Here is a 19,442-nt window from a genome sequence, read left to right as displayed (position 1 = left end):
GCAGAGCTGAGGGGGGACAGCAGAGCAGGCCGAGGGCTGGGGACGAAGGGCTCATAAAGTTATTCCAGCCTGGACTTTCCAAAAGAACCCACAGGGTTGGAGGAATCAGGATTTTATTGTGGTCGAGTGGGCCCTGCTGAGTTCTGAGGGCTCCCAGGGAATTGTGGCCTGAGGATGGGACTCAGCTCACCAAAAAGGAGCTCCTGAACCACAGACAGACACCAAAAATCAGTGCCAGTCCCTAAACTGGGATTCAGAGGCCTGGAAAAGAGAATTTCTCCTTTTCTCCTGCACGTTTCCACCAGGATGAGATTCAGGTCCCCAAAAATTAGCTCCTCACGCACAGGCAGACACCAAAAATCAGTGCCAGCCCCTCTGCCAAGCTTCAGAGACCTGGAAAATAGAATTGCTCCTGCTCTCCTGCACATTTCCATCAGGATGGGATTCAAATCCCCAAAAAGGAGCTCCCTACCCACAGACAGACACCAAATTCAGTTCCTTGCTGAGTTCTGAGGGCTCCCAAGTAATTGTGGTGTGAGGATGGGACTCAGCTCCCCAAAAATGAGCTCCTAACTCACAGACAGACACCAAAAATCAGTGCCAGACCAAGCTCCAGAAGCCTAGAAAAGGGAATTGCTCCTGCTCTCCTGCACATTTCCACCAGGATGGGACTCAGCTCCCCAGAAAGAACAATCATGCCAGCCCCTAAACTGAGTTCCAGAGGCCTGGATAAGAGAATTTCTCCTTCTCTCCTGCACTTTTCCACCAGGATGGGACTCAACTCCCCAAAAAGGAGCTCCTAACCCACAGGCAGACACCAAAACTCAGTGCCAGCCTCTCTGCCAAACTCCAGAGGCCTGGAAAAGAGAATTGCTCCTTCTCTCCTGCACATTTCCACCAGGCCAAATATAATGAGGGCCTATATTTTAATGGGCAGTAATGTTTAATATTTGACATTAGGTAAATATGTTCTCCACGCCACCAGAATAATTTCACACAGCTTCAGGGTGGAGCTTTGAAAAGCTACTGGGTAATGGAGTTCAAACTCTCAAGGCTGGGACTGTTTGGAAAGTCCCACCCTTAATCTGGGATCGTTACAAACCTTTCCCAGCCTGTAAATCTTTGGGTTTGCAAGAACGGTTCCACCAAAAAAATAAAAACCCAACACCTGAGGTCAGATCTTGTGAGGGTGGTGGTGCTCCTGAGGACAAGCAGTGATGTCACAGCAAGGAAAATTTCTATTCCTGCAAAAATTAAAAAAGAAAAGCCTTGGCAATGTAGAGCCATGGAAAAGGACATAAAGAGCAAAAATATAGAGCTGAAATGTAAATATGTTTTATGAAATATGGCTCTGGGTTTGTCCATGCCCCCACAAAAGGGCTTGAAATATCTGGATATATTGTAAAGTTTGGGGGTTTTTTATAATTTTTAAGTACTTTAGCAGTCTATCTAGGGCAGTTCAGTGGATGTGAGCAGCAGGGCTGGGTTTAAAATGATGGATATTTTAGAATGGAGCTATAAATCTTTCCAGGCTCACAATCTACTTCCTTTTGAAAAATGGGTGATGGCAAATGGAAATTTACAGCTGTAAGGAATCGTGTTTGGTGTCAATGCAGCAAACATGGAACTGCTCCTTTTGAGGGGAGATCCTCTTCACTGGCCTCAAATCAGATGGGACAGATCCACCAAAAGGGTTTTGGGGAGGATGCACTGATCCAGCAGGGATTCACACCTTCGAAATGCTGCTTAGTGCACACAAGAGCTTCAAATTAATTCAATGAAACAATGAAGAATTTATTAAATAGGGTAAACTTTAGGGGGAAAAAATGGAAATTATGGGGATTTTTGAGCAGCAAATCCACTTTCCTGAAGTGGTGCCTGGACTGCAGCAATTTCAAGGTCTGAGTTTGGTGCGATCAGAGTGATCCAAAGCGATTCCAGGTCGATCCAGCTGCTGCTCCCCTTTTCCTGAGAGTGCTTACCAACATCCCCTGGGTTTTCCTGGGGCTCTGATTGGAGGGAAGAGGCAAAATGTAGGATTAAGAGGGCAGTGAAAGCAGCTCTGAGCTTCACCCAGCTCAGAAATAACACCTGGGATATCAGCCCTGAGGATGGCTCCTGTTCCCAAACACTGACCTCGTGACCACTCCAGTGTTTCCTGACATGTCTCCTCCACTATTTTGCTGTACCAGATGATAATAATGTAATAAATTCTCCTGAAATAGAATAACAGAGCCTCCTTAAACCACAACATTGAGAACCGGACTTGTTTTTCAAAAGAAAATTAAAGAGCCCATTCTGTGATTTATCCTCTCTTGCTGCCCGTGTAAGGCAGAGCTCATTTTTCCATTAAAATTCAGCTGCTCTCCGAGCACAAGAAAGAAAAATTCCTGCAAACAGCACATTTGTTAGGGCTGCTTGAGCTGGAATAAACTCCAAGTTGCACCTTTCTCTATTTCATCCATCTCCCAGTGCTGTGCTGTCTCATTAGGGGGATTTTTCAGGAATATAACAGCAAATAGAGGTGCTCAGCTCTCCCTGACTCAGTCCCCAGTGTGGGTGATGGAGTTGGGTGGCTGCTGGGGACATTTTCTGCCCAACGTCTCACCCAGAACAGCTCTAAGCTGAAAACCAGGCAGTGAAATGAGCTCTGGTTTTGGTGAGGTTGATTAAGCAAGACAAAATCAATTAATGTCTGAGACCTCACAGGTTCCTGAAGGCAAATTGTTCCAATTACCAGCACCTGAGAGAAAATTAGGAGCAATTAAAAGGAGCAGCTGGGATTTCACTGAGTTGCTCTTGTCACTGTCATCTCTGTTCCATTCCAGGCTCATTAAAAAGGTATTTTGCCCATTACACTTTTCTTTAAGGGTGGCATTTTTCATTTTAAATAGTTCCAACCACACTTTGTACATTTGGAAATTTCCCTGAAGTGGAGATGGGTGAGGGATGTGAGGTTTTATACTGACTGGGGTTCAGGTAAAACCTCAGCAGGGGCTGTTGCTGGTACAAATTCCAAGAGCTGATTTGCCTGAGAAGGCTCTGGAAAATCCAGAGTTCCATGCACAGCTTTGGCCTTCCTGTAATGCCTTCCTCAAAAAAACAAAGAAAAAATCCATTTTCTCTCCATCATCTCCCCTGGAACAAAGCAGCAGGGGCTGGTTTCATTGGGAAACACCCCCACAAACCACACCTGAGTCCAGGGAAGGATTGTTCAAGGATCTTTGAAATATGAATTAATCCCACCTCACTCCAGTTCTCACACAGAACTTGGGAATTCCTCAGCATCACACAGGAAACAGGAATCCCAGTTTATCATATTCCCTTAGAGACTTTGCCATCCTTAACTCATTCCAACCAAAAGACAAATCCATTCTCCATGGCTTCGCACTGTCAAATCCAACTTTCCCCATCTGAGCTTTCCCTCCTGGCCCCAGTCAGTCTGCTCCAGGCCTTCTCCCACCTGCATTCCCAAATATTTTGGCTATTCCCCATCACCTGCACCCTCAGTCTCACCCCAGTGCTTTGAGTGATGGGGTTTCCATGGAGCTGTTCTTGGTGGAAGGGTTCCTGCCCAGCAGGGAAGGTTCCTGGGCAGTGGGAGGTGGGATCAGCCCCAGGAGTGGGGAGGAGCAAAGGCACTTTTCTTGGATTTTCCCCCTGGATTGACCCAGCTCAGCTCTTCACCTGGTCCCCATCACTGCTGGAGGCAAATCCCTTTGTAAAAGTGGAGGCAAATCCCACCAGCAGCAAAGTTGAGTACAAATGTCCACAGTGAGGGTTTTTTTGGCAAGAGAGGCATTTGGAGCCAGGCCAAATCACTGCCCAAATCTTGCTGGGGACAAGCAAAGAGGAATAGGTGGAGATCATGGAATCATGGAATCATTAATGTTGGAAAAGACCTTTAAGATCATCAAGTCTAATCAGCACCACCATGGTCACCATTGAAGCGCGTCCTCAGGTGCCACATCCACAGGCTTTTTGGGCACTTCTGGGGATGGTGACTCCACCACTTCCCTGGGCAGCCCATTCCAAACCTGACAATCCATTTGGTGAAGAAATTCTGGGAGATAGGGTGCTGTAAGAGGCAAATGGAGAGGGGATGGGAATTCCTGTCTGGGACTGGAGCAGGAACACGTTCCTGTGTAAGGAAAGTGGGAGGTGGGCAAGAACCCTCCCCTGGGAAATGAGAAGGAGAGACCAGGCTACAGTTCCAAGCAGGACTAAGGAAAAGACAGGGAGAATCCAAGCCACACTTTTCAGGGAGTCAGGACTGCGTTTGTTGTTGGACATTTCAAAGGTTAAGAGTGTCCCCAGTGAAACCCCGGCTCTTAGACTGGGAGGTACCACCCAAGGCAAAAAAAGCAAATTAAAAAATAAGCCTCACACCCACCAGTCTGCCACCAAATGTGCCCTGTCATGCCGAGGGACTGCTGGAGGAGAGGAGAGGAAAGCAGCTCGTTCCAGCCCTAATAATTCTGATGATTCATCGCTCTGAATTACCCGAGCTCTTTGGGGACAGGAGCAGCAGGATCCCGCTGCTGCCTTTGGGATAATAAACACTCCTGGTAAACACTCCTTCCCCAGCCCCTAAATATCCACCTCACCCCAAAAATGAGTCACAGATCCCACCCAGCCCCCCCGTGCTGAGCACCCTGTGCCATCCCCGTGAAAGCCTTTGGGATTTGCTGGACAAATAAATAAGTTTGGGATTTATCACTTGGGATGGGGATGCCCAGACACATGCACACGTGTGCACACTCACACTCACACACGTTTCAGGGGGAGAAAAAGGGGTTTTTTGGTCAGAGGGAGCAGGGAGGGCTCCGTGCCAAGGAAACGCCAGCGAGCGGCGCGTTCCACCGGAGGTGTTGACAGTGGATAATAAATCCCGGCCTTACCTAACATTTACAGGAACATTAGAAAATAAAGTGAAACGGCGTGAGCTGGTTCCCAGGGCAACCAGACAAACACAATAAACAGGCCTCAGAGGCAAGAGTAACTTACACCATCCTCCTGGGGCTCAAATATATCACTTTACATTAGCCTTCTGCTGGGGCTGCTCCTGAAAGCTCTTTGTTTTATTATTATCTGAAAAAAAAAAAGACCAAAAAAAAAGTATTTTTTTAGTGCAGATCGGCGTGAAATCGAAGAGTTCCTTTGGTTGCTGGTCTTTATAGGTCTTTTACTGCACATTAAAGCTCCTGTGCAAATAATAATGACTATTAATAAATCTTTATAAAGAACTGTGTCCCTCTCCTGCAGAAGAATATTATTAATAAGGTGCCCAGAAGCCAGAGCTTTTGCTGGCCCAATAAAAACCGGTTTTCTGGGGTGTTTTTCCTCAATACAGATACAAAATTAACTGTCAAATATATGGGGTGGCTAAGCCAGATTATTTTCCTGATTCAACAGCCTTCCTCCAACTCTGCCTGTAACCAGACCTTGGGTTTGGATCTTGCTGTCACTAATTTTAGGGGAATGTCCTGGACCCAACCAGGTCATAGGAGCTCAGGCTCATTAAACCCCAGCACAATCTGTACAAAACCATGACATTTAGTTCTAAAAAGCAGCCAGTAAATCTCTCTTCACCTGCCTATGGTGGGCCTGTGCACATATTCCATCACTATTTTCAGATACAATCCCTAAACACATAATTTTCAGGATGACACCGTCCAAGAACATGGAGATGGGAACAGGAAGGTGAGACTTTGAGAGGCAAAGCAGTTGTGATCAGTTTGGGAATGATGTGACAGCTTTGGGAATGTGACCTTAGAAGTTCCTCAGCTTTTAAGACCACCCACATGTGATTTACCCCCTGATGCACCACCAGTGCTGAAGGGACAAATTTTGGCCATTTTTCCCAGTCCTGCCCACCCACTGCTGCAAATGTTGTGCTCCAGGCTCTCTTGTTTATCCTTGTTGAGCCACCTTTTTGTGGTTTTCCGGGATTGTTTGGGCTTGTGCTGTCCCAAGATGGACAAACACGGGGAGGCTCCAGCCTGGAGCAGTGTCCTGGTCCTTCTGACTGGGATAAACTGGGTGAGTCAAAGGCAGCACATGGAACATGTGAATCTGGGAATCCTAAAAGAGGCAGCAGGACTCATTCAGCTCCTTTTCCTCCACTCCTGAGCTGTCCTTGTGGGAAAAGCAAGATGGGAATTGCCTGGAAACAAAGGGGGTGCCAGTGAAGAGCCCCAGATTTCCAACAGCACTCCAGCAGCCTCCGCCTGTGTTCTCCAAGGTTTTCTGCACAGGAATGACACTTGGAAGAGTGGATGCCAGCCTGGCTGACATGGGAAGGGCGGGGTGATCACATGTTCCTGATTTCTTTGCCACATTTAGCTCCATCCTCTCCAGACTTGCTCTGGGGTGGAGTGACCCTGCCAAAACCAGAGCTGCTGTTAGGAGCACATCCCCCGCTCCAGCCTGGTGGGTAAAAGCTGAGTAAAGGCAGAGCTGACACAGTGGAGGTGGCTTTTTTTCCCCTTTTTTCATGACTAAATCACTGCCCTATTGATGACTAATTAGAATGAGTGAGGTCCAGATGGCCAGAGCCTTTAATGAGGCCAATTAAGGATCTGAATGTTTTCATAACGTGCCCGTTTTCCTAGAAAGACTAAGCAGCAATGGAGGTCCCACCTCCTGCTCCAGACCCAGGCCAGCAACTCAATCCTGCAGGACTTAATAAATAAAAAGGTCAGCTGTGATAAGGAAGAGCCCAGTGCAGGTTTTCAGCAGAGAAAGTTCATGTCCTGCTTCAGCCTCCAAGACTTCTGCCAAAGGTCACCCCAAACCCCTTAAAGCCCTTTACTGGGAGGGGTGTCCAGCCTCACTGTCTCCATCTGATTGGGGTTTTTTTGCTGCTCTCCTGAGTCATGGTCATGAGGAGAGGAGCTGTAACACCATGAAGCAGAATTTCCTATTTCTAACCTGGGCACGGAGCAGCTCACGAGGTTTCCACCCTTGTTTTGCAGGTTTACAGGAGGGTGTCCAAGCAACTGCTCTGGAGTGTTTATTTGAGCTCCAGGAGCTTCCTGAGGCTCTGTTGTCCCAAGGGTCATTTCTGTCTGGCCACCTGAGGTTTGCAGAGCCTCCATTCCTGCCTTACAACACCACCTGAGCACCTCTGCAGTTTTTAGCCTGTTGTTTTTAACAAAACTGCAAAGAAAACACTTGGATTTTACAGGTGGGGAATGCAGGGGGAGAAGGACTTTTTGTGTTGCACAGAAGGCAGGAAATAAAAGAGAAGATCCCCAATTTCCCAGCTCAGGCTGGAATTTAGCTGCCAAATCAATCCACTTGCTCCTTCATGAGGGAAGCAAACAGAATCCAATTATTTTAAGGGTCAGGTATCTGCACCTTCACTCTGATTACAAAATGCTCTTGGACAAAGAAAACCTGATTAAAATGCTTCCAGTGGGGATGTTCAGATGAAAAACTCTGAGACTTGCAGCCACTTCTGCTTCCAAGTGACTTGAGGGATGCAAAATTGCTCTCAGCCCCAGACTGGTCTGCAGGCACAGAATTTAAACATTGTTCTGTTTTATAAATGAAAACCCCAATTTTTTTTAAATCCTCCTATTCCAAACCATCTTATTTTTTTAAGCAGCAGATTTTTTGGATTTTAATAATCCAGAGTACTGGATAAAGAGTCCATTTTAACATTTCCAGTTTTATAGTAGCTCCACCTGATCCTCAGCTGGGTTTCAGGGTGGCTGAGGTGTTCCAGGGCTCGTCAGGTGAGCGAAGTCTCTCCCCTGGGAATGGCAGCTCAGGAATTTTGTGCATTCCAGAATGTCCAAGGGCTGCTTGGAAAGGAACTCGTCTGAGTGCACTGGGCTGGATCAACCACAGACTCTGTGAGGTTTGTGGTGTGTCTGAGTGGAACAATGGCAGCCCCAGTCCATGGGAGATTTCCCGGATCTGGAAGGTTTATATGGATTATATACATTCCATGAAACAGCCCGTGGGCTCCAGGAGGGCTGCAGGGCAGTGGGATCCTGGGATGTGTGGGAAATCACAGCAGTGCTGACAGAATTCCTGCAAATCTCACCCTTCCCAAGTGTCCCAGGAGGTTGGGTCCCAGTCCTGCTGAGGACCAGACAGTGACTACAGTACAGAAAACAACAATTCTTGTGATAAAAAGCCTGGGTTGTTGGTTTTTTCCCTCAAAAATCACAGGAATATCAGGCTTTAGGAAAACTGCTGCTCTAAAATGTCCATCTTGGATGCTAAAACTCCCAAGCTGTTCCAGAAGTGATTCCCTACTGGAAGCATCGCTGTAGTTTTCAACATGTGAGGGGCAGGGAATATCTGGGACAATGAATCCAAATGAACAGAAATAAGTCTGGAGATAAACCCTGGGTTGAGGAGGGGAGACCAAATTCTCTAACCTGATGGTCGGGGGCACTTTCTTTCCGTCAGGACAGAAGAATGGGAATGAAGTGCCAAATTTCATAGAATTTCATGCAAAAAATGCACCTGGCAAGGGGGCAGAGTCCAACATCTGAGAGCAAATGGCTGCCTGGGATGTATACCTGGGAAATGGGGATTTACAGGGAGAGTCAGAGAGCAGAACCCCTCAGAGCTGAGGATGAGGGAGTAGACAGAGCCTTGCAGGAAGCACGAGGCCATTCCAGGGCAGAAAAGTCTCCTGGGAATCTCTGACGTATTTTGGGGCTAAGCTGAAGCAAACAGGAAAAGGACTTAGGGCAGGGGAGAGACAGCCTAAAACCCTGAGGTTGGGCTTCCTTTGTAGTTATTTGTGGTTATTTGGGGTGCTTTCACTTGTGGTTTCTATTCTTCCCCTCATCCTTGAAAAATGTGACAAATTCCGTAATGTTTCTGACCAGTCCAGCCCTGCAAAACCATTCCCACATCCCAGCTCCAAACTGGGCTTTCTGTGCTGGACATGCAGTGCCTTGAGGTTACCCAGCTGGTGGAAAGATACCAGGCCTATTTCTCCATGTCTTTTATTCTTCCCTGATTTATTTGGGTATTTATTCCCTGATTTATTGATTGATTCATTTATTATTCTACCAGCAGCTCCATCTCAGTGCTCTGAGAGCTCAGAGAGCTCCTTGGCCAGGCTGATTTTTGGGATGTTCTCTCTCAGGTTGTCTTTGATGTCTCAGGATTGACCTTTTCTATTTTTCAGGTTCTGTGCTGCTTCAGTGTGTGGGTCTGGGCTCACATCAGGGGATGCTGAGCTCTCTGCACAGAGCAGGGACACAAAACAATTCCTGCTCCAGCTGGGCACCAAGGACAAATGATCCAAATCTCAGCCCAGGAGCACAAACCCCGTGGGCTGCAGAGAGAAAAACAAGCAGGATGGGACTGGATGGGCTGCAGCTGGAACTGGACAATGAACTGCAATGTGCACATGGAGCAGAGCTGAGCCCAGGGAGAGACCCCGGCAGCGCTCGTGCATTTTGGGACCATTTGGGTTCATCTTGGGTGCAGCCCTGGCTGGGCTCTTGTGCTGCCCCAGGTGGATCCATGGAGGAGATCCTTTGAATAAATCCCTGCTTTATTCTGTAGCTCTGTCCAGCCTCTGTTCCAGCTCAGCCTTCTCAAGGCATCACCTTCAGAGTTTGATCCTCTCTTCCAGCTGGGTCTGAAGAAGGGAGCAGAGCAGCTCCTGGCGTGGAGTTTTCCCAGCAAGAACACATTTTGGGGAACAATTCAGCTCCCCCACCAGCTGCTGGAGCTGCCTCAGGCACCTTCTCCTTTAAAAGCAGCAAAAAGCACCTTGTGGGCACTGAAAACACCAACCAGCATCAATCTGGTCACCTGCACCCAGCTGGAGTCCCACAAAGGGGTGTCTGAACACTTCTATGTCTGCAAAACTAAACACAAGATATCCCTGTGACGGACTGAAAACTTTCTTTAAATTATTAAAACTTTTTTATTATTAATATATTTATTACCTTAAATCTAAATTTACAAAAGGACAGATTCTGAATGGACCCAAACAAAGTGATTTGGACAGGATTAAGGGGATACTGAAATGGTTGGAAGAGTCCACATTAATTCTTCCCAAATGAAATTATTTTAGTCTGAAATGTGAATTGGGTACTGAATGATGCCCTCACTCTCTGTGAGTTGTGGAAGTGCCATGGAGACAAACTCTGCATAGTGAGCACAAACACAGAATCTTTGTCTCTTTGAGATAAGATCATGGGGAAAAGCTTTTCCAACTAAAATGTGGGATATCAGCAGCCAGGTCCTTCAGAGGGAAGCAGAGAATCCCTCAGTGGGGAAGTGAGAGAACCCCTGGTGTGGAGGTGTGGGTTTCTGTGGGATTGTGTGAATTTTGTGGCTTTTATAGATTTTGTGGATGATGTGGGGTTGTGTGGGATTGTGTGAATTTTTTTGATTTTGTGGATAATGTGGTGGTGTGAGTTGTGTGGGATTGTGTGAGGTTGTGTGGATTCTGTGGATTGTGTGAATTTCGTGGATTGTGTGGATTTTGTGGATGATGTGGATGGTGTGGATTTGTGGGGGATTGTGTGCATGGTGAGCATCGTGTGGATTTTATGGATTGTGTGGGCTGTGTGAATTTTTTTCATTGTGTGACCTCCATAAAGCTTCTCCTTTGCCAGGCAGCCAAAACCCAGTGGCTTTTAACACTCCATGGCCAAAACCCACCCTGCTCCCACCAAAATGGGCCAAAATCCGGTGATTTCACATCTCCACCAGATTAAGTTTTCCTCCACCAAGCAAATCCTCCTCACCCAAAGCCCTCCAGGCCAGGAGCTCCAAATCCTCTCAGAGCACACTCAGTCAAGAGTAACTTTAATCTGAATTTGACATTTAATTGAATGGAATTGGAATTGTGGAACTCCCCACTTGTCCAAGTGGGAATCAGAGCCTGGTTCCATGGCGGCTCGAGCTGGGCTGATTTTACAGACCTGCAATGGAATTCATGAGCCACTCGCTCCCAGAATTTCCAACAAATGTCACCAAGATTTGTTGGTTTTATGGGAGGAAAACTTCAGGCTGAGTTTTCAACAATAAAAGCTGTTTTAGTGCCTTTCCTCCATTTCTAGATTAGTGCTGAGTCTGCTTTGCTTTGCTGCTCTGTTTTGCTTTTAAGTGCCTGAGTTTCCTAAAAAATAAAGGGGAAGGAGCAGGGAGGGAACATGGAGTTTCTTCCAAAAAATGTGATGAACCCTAATGATAAATAGAAGCGAAGGATCTGTTCTTTGGGGTGCCACAGGAGAGCAAGATGTTCCTACAAATTTATAGCAGAATAAGAGGAGGAAAAATATCTTTCTAGCAGCTTCCATCAGATTTATTTAAAGAGGAATCAATGAATAAATAAATAGCTGATTAGGCTGCCCTGAAGTGTTATTTAGAGCTGATTTAAGGAACATGGAGAGCAAAGTCTGAGCTAAGATCTGATCTCATTAAGCCTCCCCAGCACTCCTTGGCTTCTTTTCCACTAAACAACCAGGGCTGGTCCTTGACAGAAACACTGGGGCTTGAGAAAATTAAAATATTCCAACAAAATGCCTGGGTTGCTGGAGAAAATCAGGTTTTTCTTAAAGAAAGATATATCCTGGAAAACATTAGAAGTTTCTTGTCCTTACTGAAAGCTAAAACATTTCATTAAATGCCTGAAAAGAGTCTGTTCAGAAGAAAAATCTCCACGAATTTTGGAAAAATGTTTCAGTTGTCTCCTTTTTGGTCTGTGGGTGACTGGGATGGGAAACTGGGGCTCCCAGGAAGGGATACCCCAAGATAAGGTGGGAAAATTGGGCTTTAATTCATCCAAACTGCAGCTCCCCAAACTCAACACCGCCAACCTTTCACCTTTTCCAAGTTAAAATTCAGTTTTAACCCAGCCAATTCAAGAATGTTCTTTTCCCTTCCCCTTGCATGACCCCCACCAAACCCTGGGATATTTGGAGCCCGGGGAACATTTGCCATGAGGGAATGGCACGGAGCTGGCCTTGGGATTGGAGCTGGAGAATTTATGGCTAAATTAACATTACAAATGGAAACTGTCCTCGCACGAGCCCTCGGAGCTCTGACAGCACAGTCAGCACATCCAAGTGGGGCTGGAAAAAACTCCCTCATTCCCTCGATCCTTCAGGGTTGTTTTGATCTTCCCTGGAGTTTCTCTGTCCCAGAAATCATCTGTTCTGTAAATGATCCCCTGCACGTTCTGCAGCTTCCATGCTTTCTCAGCCTTTGCTTCTTGTAACCAGTTTTTTTGGGGGGGATCCCTGGATTTTCCTCCTGAATTTTGGATTTTTCCCTGCCTGCCCTCAGCTGTCCCATGGTTATCCATGAGCAGTGGCTTCCAGAGCAGTTGGGTTCCCCCTGGATGAAATTCTCTGAATACACATAAGATCATTCCCTTTTTAATTCCATGCCTACAGGGGGTCCCCACCATTATTTTTTGCTCAAATTGGGGTGCTGACAATCTGTGGACATGGATTTTTTGGGTATCTGTGCACAGTTCCAGCACTGGCTGAAGTGTTTGGAGGAATCCCAGGGTTTACTCATTATCACTTTAACCACGATCCACAAAGGAGGGGGCACAGGGGGAAACATCCAAGGAAAATAGATAAAATCTTATTCCCAATGTTTTGACAGGGTTTGCCTGGTGTTTACAGGATGGGGCTCCTGCTGTGAAAGAGAAAAAAAGTTATGATTTTTATTTTTTTTTTCCCCAAAAACAAGAGGAATTGGCTTTCTATGCCAGTTTTCTTTATGGATTCTCCAGAAGGAAATTCTGCACCGTGGGGAAAGGGAGGCTGGAGCAGAGCAGGAGGTTGGGATGATGCCCTGCAGGGGTTGTAACACCCTGGCCACACATCCCCAAAGCTCCTGAACCCTTCCACCCAAAGTAAGGAAAACTTGACATGAAAATCCCCCCTAAAACTCCACTTTGGGAAGTTGGGACTGGAGCTCGGTGCCGGCTCGTCTCCCCTCTCCCAGCTGGACCCATTGATGATAAACTAATGATAAATAGAAGTGAAGGATCTGTTCTTTGGGAGAGCAAGATGCTCTTACAAATTTATAACAGAATAAGAGGAGGAAAAATAACTTTCTATCAACTTCCATCAGATTTACTTAAAATAACCCTGTAAATCCTTCAATAACACCATGAGTAGTCATTACCCTTAAAGTTTCCTTAGCTGATCAAGATTATTTAAATTTTAAATATTTATATATTTAAATATTTAAATATTCAAATATTTAGATCTTTAAATCCCCTCCCCATGGCCCAGCCAACATCCCGAGGCTTTCCCGACTCCAGGATCCCTCTGGAAAAGGCGGAGCTGGAGCTGGGAGCGATCCCAGGTTCTGCAGAGGTGCTGCTGAAGAGCTGCTGCCATCCCAGCCCCTCTGCTCTGAGCCCAATCCCATCCCTGGAATTACCACCAGGAGCTGTTGCCTGCCCATCATCACTGCTCCCTCACTCCATAACTCCCCGCACCAAATCCCACCTCCCAAATTCCCAGACTGGCCCCAAATGCTGGGAAAAGAATTGGCCAGTCAGCTCAGGAAGGCTTTAAAAATCAAAAAAGAAAGGTTCCAGCAATCAGGGCTTTTTCTCCCCTCTCAAATCCCACATTTCTGGTTGATTTTTTTGATTTATTTTCACAGGAAGCTGAGGACATGGATTCTTCCCTGTCTGGCAGTGAGATACTGAACTGTATCTGATTCTCTGATTTATTCACAGACAAATCCTGCAGAAGAATTTCATGCGCTCACTTGAAACTTTCAAGGGTTTAGACACAAAATTCAAAATATCTAAAATAGGCCATATCCATGTTAAAATGTTGGATTTTGGCAGTGCCGTTATAGGTAAAAATATCAGTAAGTTAAAAACAGCAGGGTGGGCTTTATCCCTGATTTGAAAATCAGTGAATAATCAGCAATATTTGTCCTAGGAATGCTGCATATGTTAATACTTCAGATGAATATGTCAATGTTAAAAAGGATATACTTTTGCCCTCCCTTTAAAAATGAATGTAAAACTTGATTTTTAGGTTTGAGGAAAGGACAGCAGAGCAAACCTTTTCATCCACTCACAGCAAAAGCAATTAATAAATCAATATTCTGCCTTAGTACAGCTGTAAAATGGTTCCCACCCCACAGGATTTACCAGGACATTTAATCCCTGGCATCTCTCTGGAAAATGATCCTGATTGCACAAGAGGAGCCCAGATTTAGTCAGGACTCCAAGTCATGGCACATCCCAGAGCAAAAGTCTCCCTTGCCCAATATTCACTGACAGCATCGAGCTTGAATTTAATTTGGCAAAGCCATGGGTCTGATCATTTGTAAATATCTGTAAGTAAATTTGGGATTATCAAATAAATGCTTTGCTCTGGATTTCCTCCCTCCTGCTTCTTGCAGGATGGGGAGAGGCTGAGGGTTCCTGCTGGGCAAAAAAAGGGATTTCCCTGCAGGCTGAGCAAGTGCCAGCATGAAAACACAGGGCTGCACCTCCCCAAATGGATCTTATTGTGCCAAAACTCCCCGTGGATTAGGTCTTGTGGTGAGATTTGAAGCAATTCCCACCTTTGATTGCCAGGATTGCTCCCACACCAGGACTGGCTGCTCTCCCTGAACAGGAGGATGATCCTGCACACCCCACTGGACCCTGGGTTTCAGCACAGGTTTCTTTCCTCTCCCTGCGATGCCTTGAGAAGGCTGAGCTGGAACAGAGGCTGGACAGAGTTCCAGAATAAAGCAGGGATTGATTCAAAGGATCTCCTCCATGGATCCACCTGGGGCAGCACCAGAGCCCAGCCAGGGCTGCACCCAAGATGAACCCAAATGGTCCCAAAATGCACGAGCGCTGCCGGGGTCTCTCCCTGGGCTCAGCTCTGCTCCATGTGCACATTGCAGTTCATTGTCCAGTTCCAGCTGCAGCCCATCCAGTCCCATCCTGCTTGTTTTTCTCTCTCCAGCCCACGGGGTTTGTGCTCTTGGGCTGAGATTTGGATCATTTGTCCTTGGTGCCCAGCTGGAGCAGGAATTGTTTTGTGTCCCTGCTCTGTGCAGAGAGCTCAGCATCCCCTGATGTGAGCCCAGACCCACACACTAAAGCAGCACAGAACCTGAAAAATAGAAAAGCTGAACCTGAGGCATCACATGGCTTCAATTTGTGTGATTGGTTACTTCATTAAATATTCCATTAAACTGGACAAAATCCCGTTTTCCCACTGCAGACTAAGATTAGAGCAGTGCTTAATAAAGCAAGACTGGGAGCTGTAGGACACCTGGAAGGTGAAATCTGGCAATGTCAGCTGTGAGTTACAGCAGCAGACATGGACCTCAGATCCTCCTTGAGGCAAAACAAAAGCTGGAGAAGGAGATTGGCATCTCCCTCCTGGCCCTGGGATTTTGGAGGACTCCCGAAATGCAGCTCCACGATCACTTTCCAGCCAATAAAAGGCAGAGACACAGATCCATAAAAAACTTTCTGCATCTCATAAAACATAACATGCAGTTGCTAAATTAGAAATTCAGATCTTCCATGTACTTGGCTGGCTGGAAATGGAGACTGCAAATTGCTTGTTAGAAACCACAGTGTGCTGGGCTGCTTTGGGTTTATTTTCCCCCCCAAACTCCCTCTTCCCACTCTGACATCTTTTCTCTTTTTCAGACCAATCTTTCAACCACAGATCCCGAGTCAGAAGCAGATTTGGGTTTCAGTCTCAGGTCTCCTGCCCATTCTCTTACTCACATAAAATGCTGCAATTAATTTATTGCAGTCTGGCCACAGTTGTTTTATTCATCACCACTGTGGAGCTCCCGTGAATGACGCCCAGGAGAGGCAATATCATCTCAACAAAACCATCCTGATGAAAGAAAGCTGAGAATTTGGGGAGAACCAGCCAGCTCAGGTACCTCCAGTGTGTTTCTGAGGTGATATTTCTCCCAGTAAAACACGATTTCATGTGATAACGAGGATACAGCCTGTGCAGGGAAGAAGCTGTGCAGCAAACACATGTGGGAAATGTCAGAGAGAGAAAACACCACTGCAAGACACTGGAATTGAGCTAACCAAGCTATGGCAGATCCGTGGATTTATCAATTTAAACATCACACAAGGGGCAGGACTGAAAACACTGCCTTGAAAGGAAGGGCACATTCAGCAGGGAAATGGTCCCAGCTCTTTCCGGGGGGTTAAAAGGTGGCTGCAGAGGATGTGGAAGAGGGAAATGACCCTGTTGAAGGAGCTCTGGGACAGCCACAGGGTTCCTGATCCCCTCCTGTGAAGAGGATTGTCCAGCCACAGGAAAAGGCAGATCTGGGATTCTCCAAGTCTGATTTTGTAATTTAATTTCGATCAGCAAAGGGAACTTGATGGGTACTAACTACTCATGGTGTTATTTAAGGATTTACAGGGGAAAAAAGATGGATCAGCCCTACAAAGCAGAGCTCTGGGCAAGCTGGGCCAGGGCAGTTGGCCTTTTTCAGGAGTCTGAGTTGTGTTTTGTTTTAGAAACATGTACACATGTCATTGGGGTTTATGGGCTGCAGGTATTCACCTAATTTGACTTTTTCCATCTAAACTGGTCTGTGTGAGGCTAAATCATGGCGTAGCCCTGGTCTCACTCAGTGATTTCTTTCTGCCAAGCCGAAGTGCTGAAATGGGCTCTCATATTTTTATTCTCTATTTTTTTTTCAGTCAATACCTGTAACCCTCTGAAGTTCCAGTGGCAGCCTGGGCCACTGACAAAACCCTCTTGTGGTGCTCCCAGCCCATCAGTTTTTCTGCCAGCTCTCTTTAATGGCTGTGCAGAACATGGAAAGGCTTTGCATGTTCAGGAAGGACTCACCAAAACACCCGCCTGAGACACCGAGCTGGGCTGTGTCCCCATGACACAGAGCCATGAGGTTCCCAGACTGCTGCTCAGAAAATCCAGCTCCGTGCCCCTGCCCAGCTCGGCCTGCTGTGCCAGGAGATGTTGAAATTGGGCCCTTATTTACCACAGTGGCACTGACTTCATGCACCACGGCCCTTTCCACTGGGGCTGCCTCAGCCAAGGTCAGCATTGCGTAAAGCAGGAGCCCACAAATAGCAATTTCTTGCTATTTCGGAGGAGAATTACCAGTTCTGTTTGCATCAAGGAATCCCTGCTACACTCGAGACGTGGCAGAGCTGACTTAGTCAGAGTTTCTTGGATTAGGCAGCAATAAAAAAAAAATTAAAAGAGAGAGAGAGAACGATGAGTCAGTGCTGAGTGAAAATGTGCTCTGAAGCTTCTCATGGAAATAAAACCTCCTGAAAAATCATCTGCTGGGCTCCTACCCCCATTTGGGCTATATATTGGTGTAGACATGGGAATAAACACGTACATGTAAAGATTCAAGCAGGAAGGAAGCCAGAAATGTTTGTGTATAAAACAAAAACAGCACCAAATTCTGGGTGGAGGTGAACACAGAGTCCAGGAATAAAACCTCAATCTGCTGAAGGACCCACACAGCAAAGCAGCACCTGCCCTTGTGCCTATTTTGCACCAGAATTAATGCTTTGGGAAAGTCAATTCTCAGGAAGAAATGACCCTCTGGTCCAGATCTGAAAGCTGTTTGGATGCCCAGCTCTGGGTGGAATCACAGAGCAGATGTTCTGCTCATCTTGTGTCACATGCCTGGGGCAAGGCAGGGACTAGGAGACATTGTACAGGTGGGAACTTCTGACTCCAGAGCACTTTTCAGCCTTTTCTTCATGGTTTTACTCAGAAAAGCAGCTTCCCTGGAAAACCTCCTGGATGCACAGGACAAAGGGAGCAGCATGGGCATTCAGCAAGGTGCCTGAATTATGGAATCATGGAATCATAGAATCATGGAATTGAATTATTCCAATGCCATGGGCAGGGACACCTTCCACTATCCCAGGGTGCTCCAAGCCCCATCCAGCCTGGCCTTGGACACTTCCAGGGATCCAGGGGCAGCCACAGCTCCTCTGGGCACCAGGACCTCCCCACCCTCGTTAAACCACTTTAATCCTTTAATGAATTATCATCTGCACATTGCATCTGTAACAGGAAATAAACATTGCTGTTCTTTTTCCTGATGGAGTTAATTCAATAATTAATTCCAGCTGAAGAGGTTGGCTGGTAGTTATTTGTTCAGGTTGTTCTTATGGTTGTTTTGCCTCAGAAGGTACAAGATGAGTGGGCAAAGAGCACAAAAACCATCCCAAAACCAGGGATCCAGAAACAGAAACAATCCAGAAACTGAAACGATCCAGAAACAGAATCAATACAGAAACTGAAATGATCCAAAAACAGAACCAATCCAGAAACTGAAATTATCCAGAAACAGAACCAACCCAGAAACAGAAACCATCTAGAAACAGAGATCCAGAAACAGAAACAATCCAGAAACTGAAACAATCCAGAAACTGAAATGATCCAGAAAGAGAAACTTCCACGTGTTTTGGTTTCTCCAATGAAGGTTTTCCAAGATGCTGCCAGCCCTGGTCTCTCTGCACCCCCAGAGCCCCCTCCTGCATGGTCTCCCCATGCCAAAGAGCCACCCCCAATTAAACACAGCTGCCAACCCCACAGACACTTTGCAGTCTCAGGGACCACATCCACGCAGAGGTCCTGCAGCAGGGAGACCCCAAATGTCAGACCCTGGTGGTGGAATGTCATTAATCAGAGGATAATGGACAGGAAGGTGGGTGGCTGCTGATAGTTTTGGCTCATTTGAGATGGTTTTGGGAGGCCGCCAGGTTGTGTGGAGAATTTTTGAAATGTTTTAAACAATAAAGTCTTTACAATGTTATAAAATACCGGGGTGGCTCGAGTGGGTTTCAAACTGGCTGTGGGCCAGTAAAACCTCAGGATTCCAGTCAGCTGTAAGCTGGACTCCAGCGTGTGTCTGGGCTGGCTGAGGTCACTGACACTCCTGGAACCCTCCCTGGTGTCTGTGCACCCCACAAAGGCCACAATGTCCATTCCACCGGAGCTCCTGCACAACCCCAAAGCTCCACCTTGGCTCTTCAAGGCACTGCTGCTGATGATCTGTATTTGATGGAGATGCTCTTTCCTTCAAGCCCTGTGTAATTCTGAAATTAAATGTTCCATTGATGATGGGTAGGGATGAAACTTCCATCACATTCCAGGCTGGAGTCCAAGACGTGTCTTGTCACAAAGGGAGGAGATGTGACACGAGGGACAGCCAGAGGCCTGCAGGGATGAGGAGAGTGGAGTCATGGAATCACTGGGTGGTTTGTGTTGGAGGGGACTTTCAGAGGGTCTCTAACCCAACCCCACATGCCCCACAGAGCCTTAACCTGGAGAAATCTGATAGGGTTCAGTGGGAATATCAGGAATCAGCCAAAGGTTGGACTTGATGATCTTGGAGGTCTTTTCCAACCTTAATTGTCCTAAGAATTCTCTAAGAGTGAGAGCTGCAGTCAGGTAAAAAATTCTCTCTGGCTTTGGTTCCTCATC

The 19,442-nt window shown here is 46.6% G+C and overlaps 1 long non-coding RNA gene across 1 annotated transcript; it reads right to left on the bottom strand.

The window, feature by feature from the left end:
• Positions 1-1,333: 1,333 nt before the first annotated feature.
• On the bottom strand, positions 1,334-19,185 carry LOC135284255 (uncharacterized). Its single transcript, XR_010349688.1, has 4 exons — positions 18,980-19,185; positions 5,008-5,091; positions 2,137-2,216; positions 1,334-2,009 (listed from the first exon to the last, which is right to left on the bottom strand). It is a non-coding gene; the product is annotated as an uncharacterized LOC135284255 (long non-coding RNA).
• Positions 19,186-19,442: the final 257 nt, after the last annotated feature.

Source organism: Passer domesticus, chromosome 20 (genome assembly GCF_036417665.1).
Source record: "Passer domesticus isolate bPasDom1 chromosome 20, bPasDom1.hap1, whole genome shotgun sequence".
In the NCBI taxonomy this organism is placed as follows: domain Eukaryota; kingdom Metazoa; phylum Chordata; class Aves; order Passeriformes; family Passeridae; genus Passer; species Passer domesticus.
The sequence above is the reverse complement of the archived record's forward strand: the minus strand, read 5'-3'. Positions and strand labels throughout refer to the sequence as shown.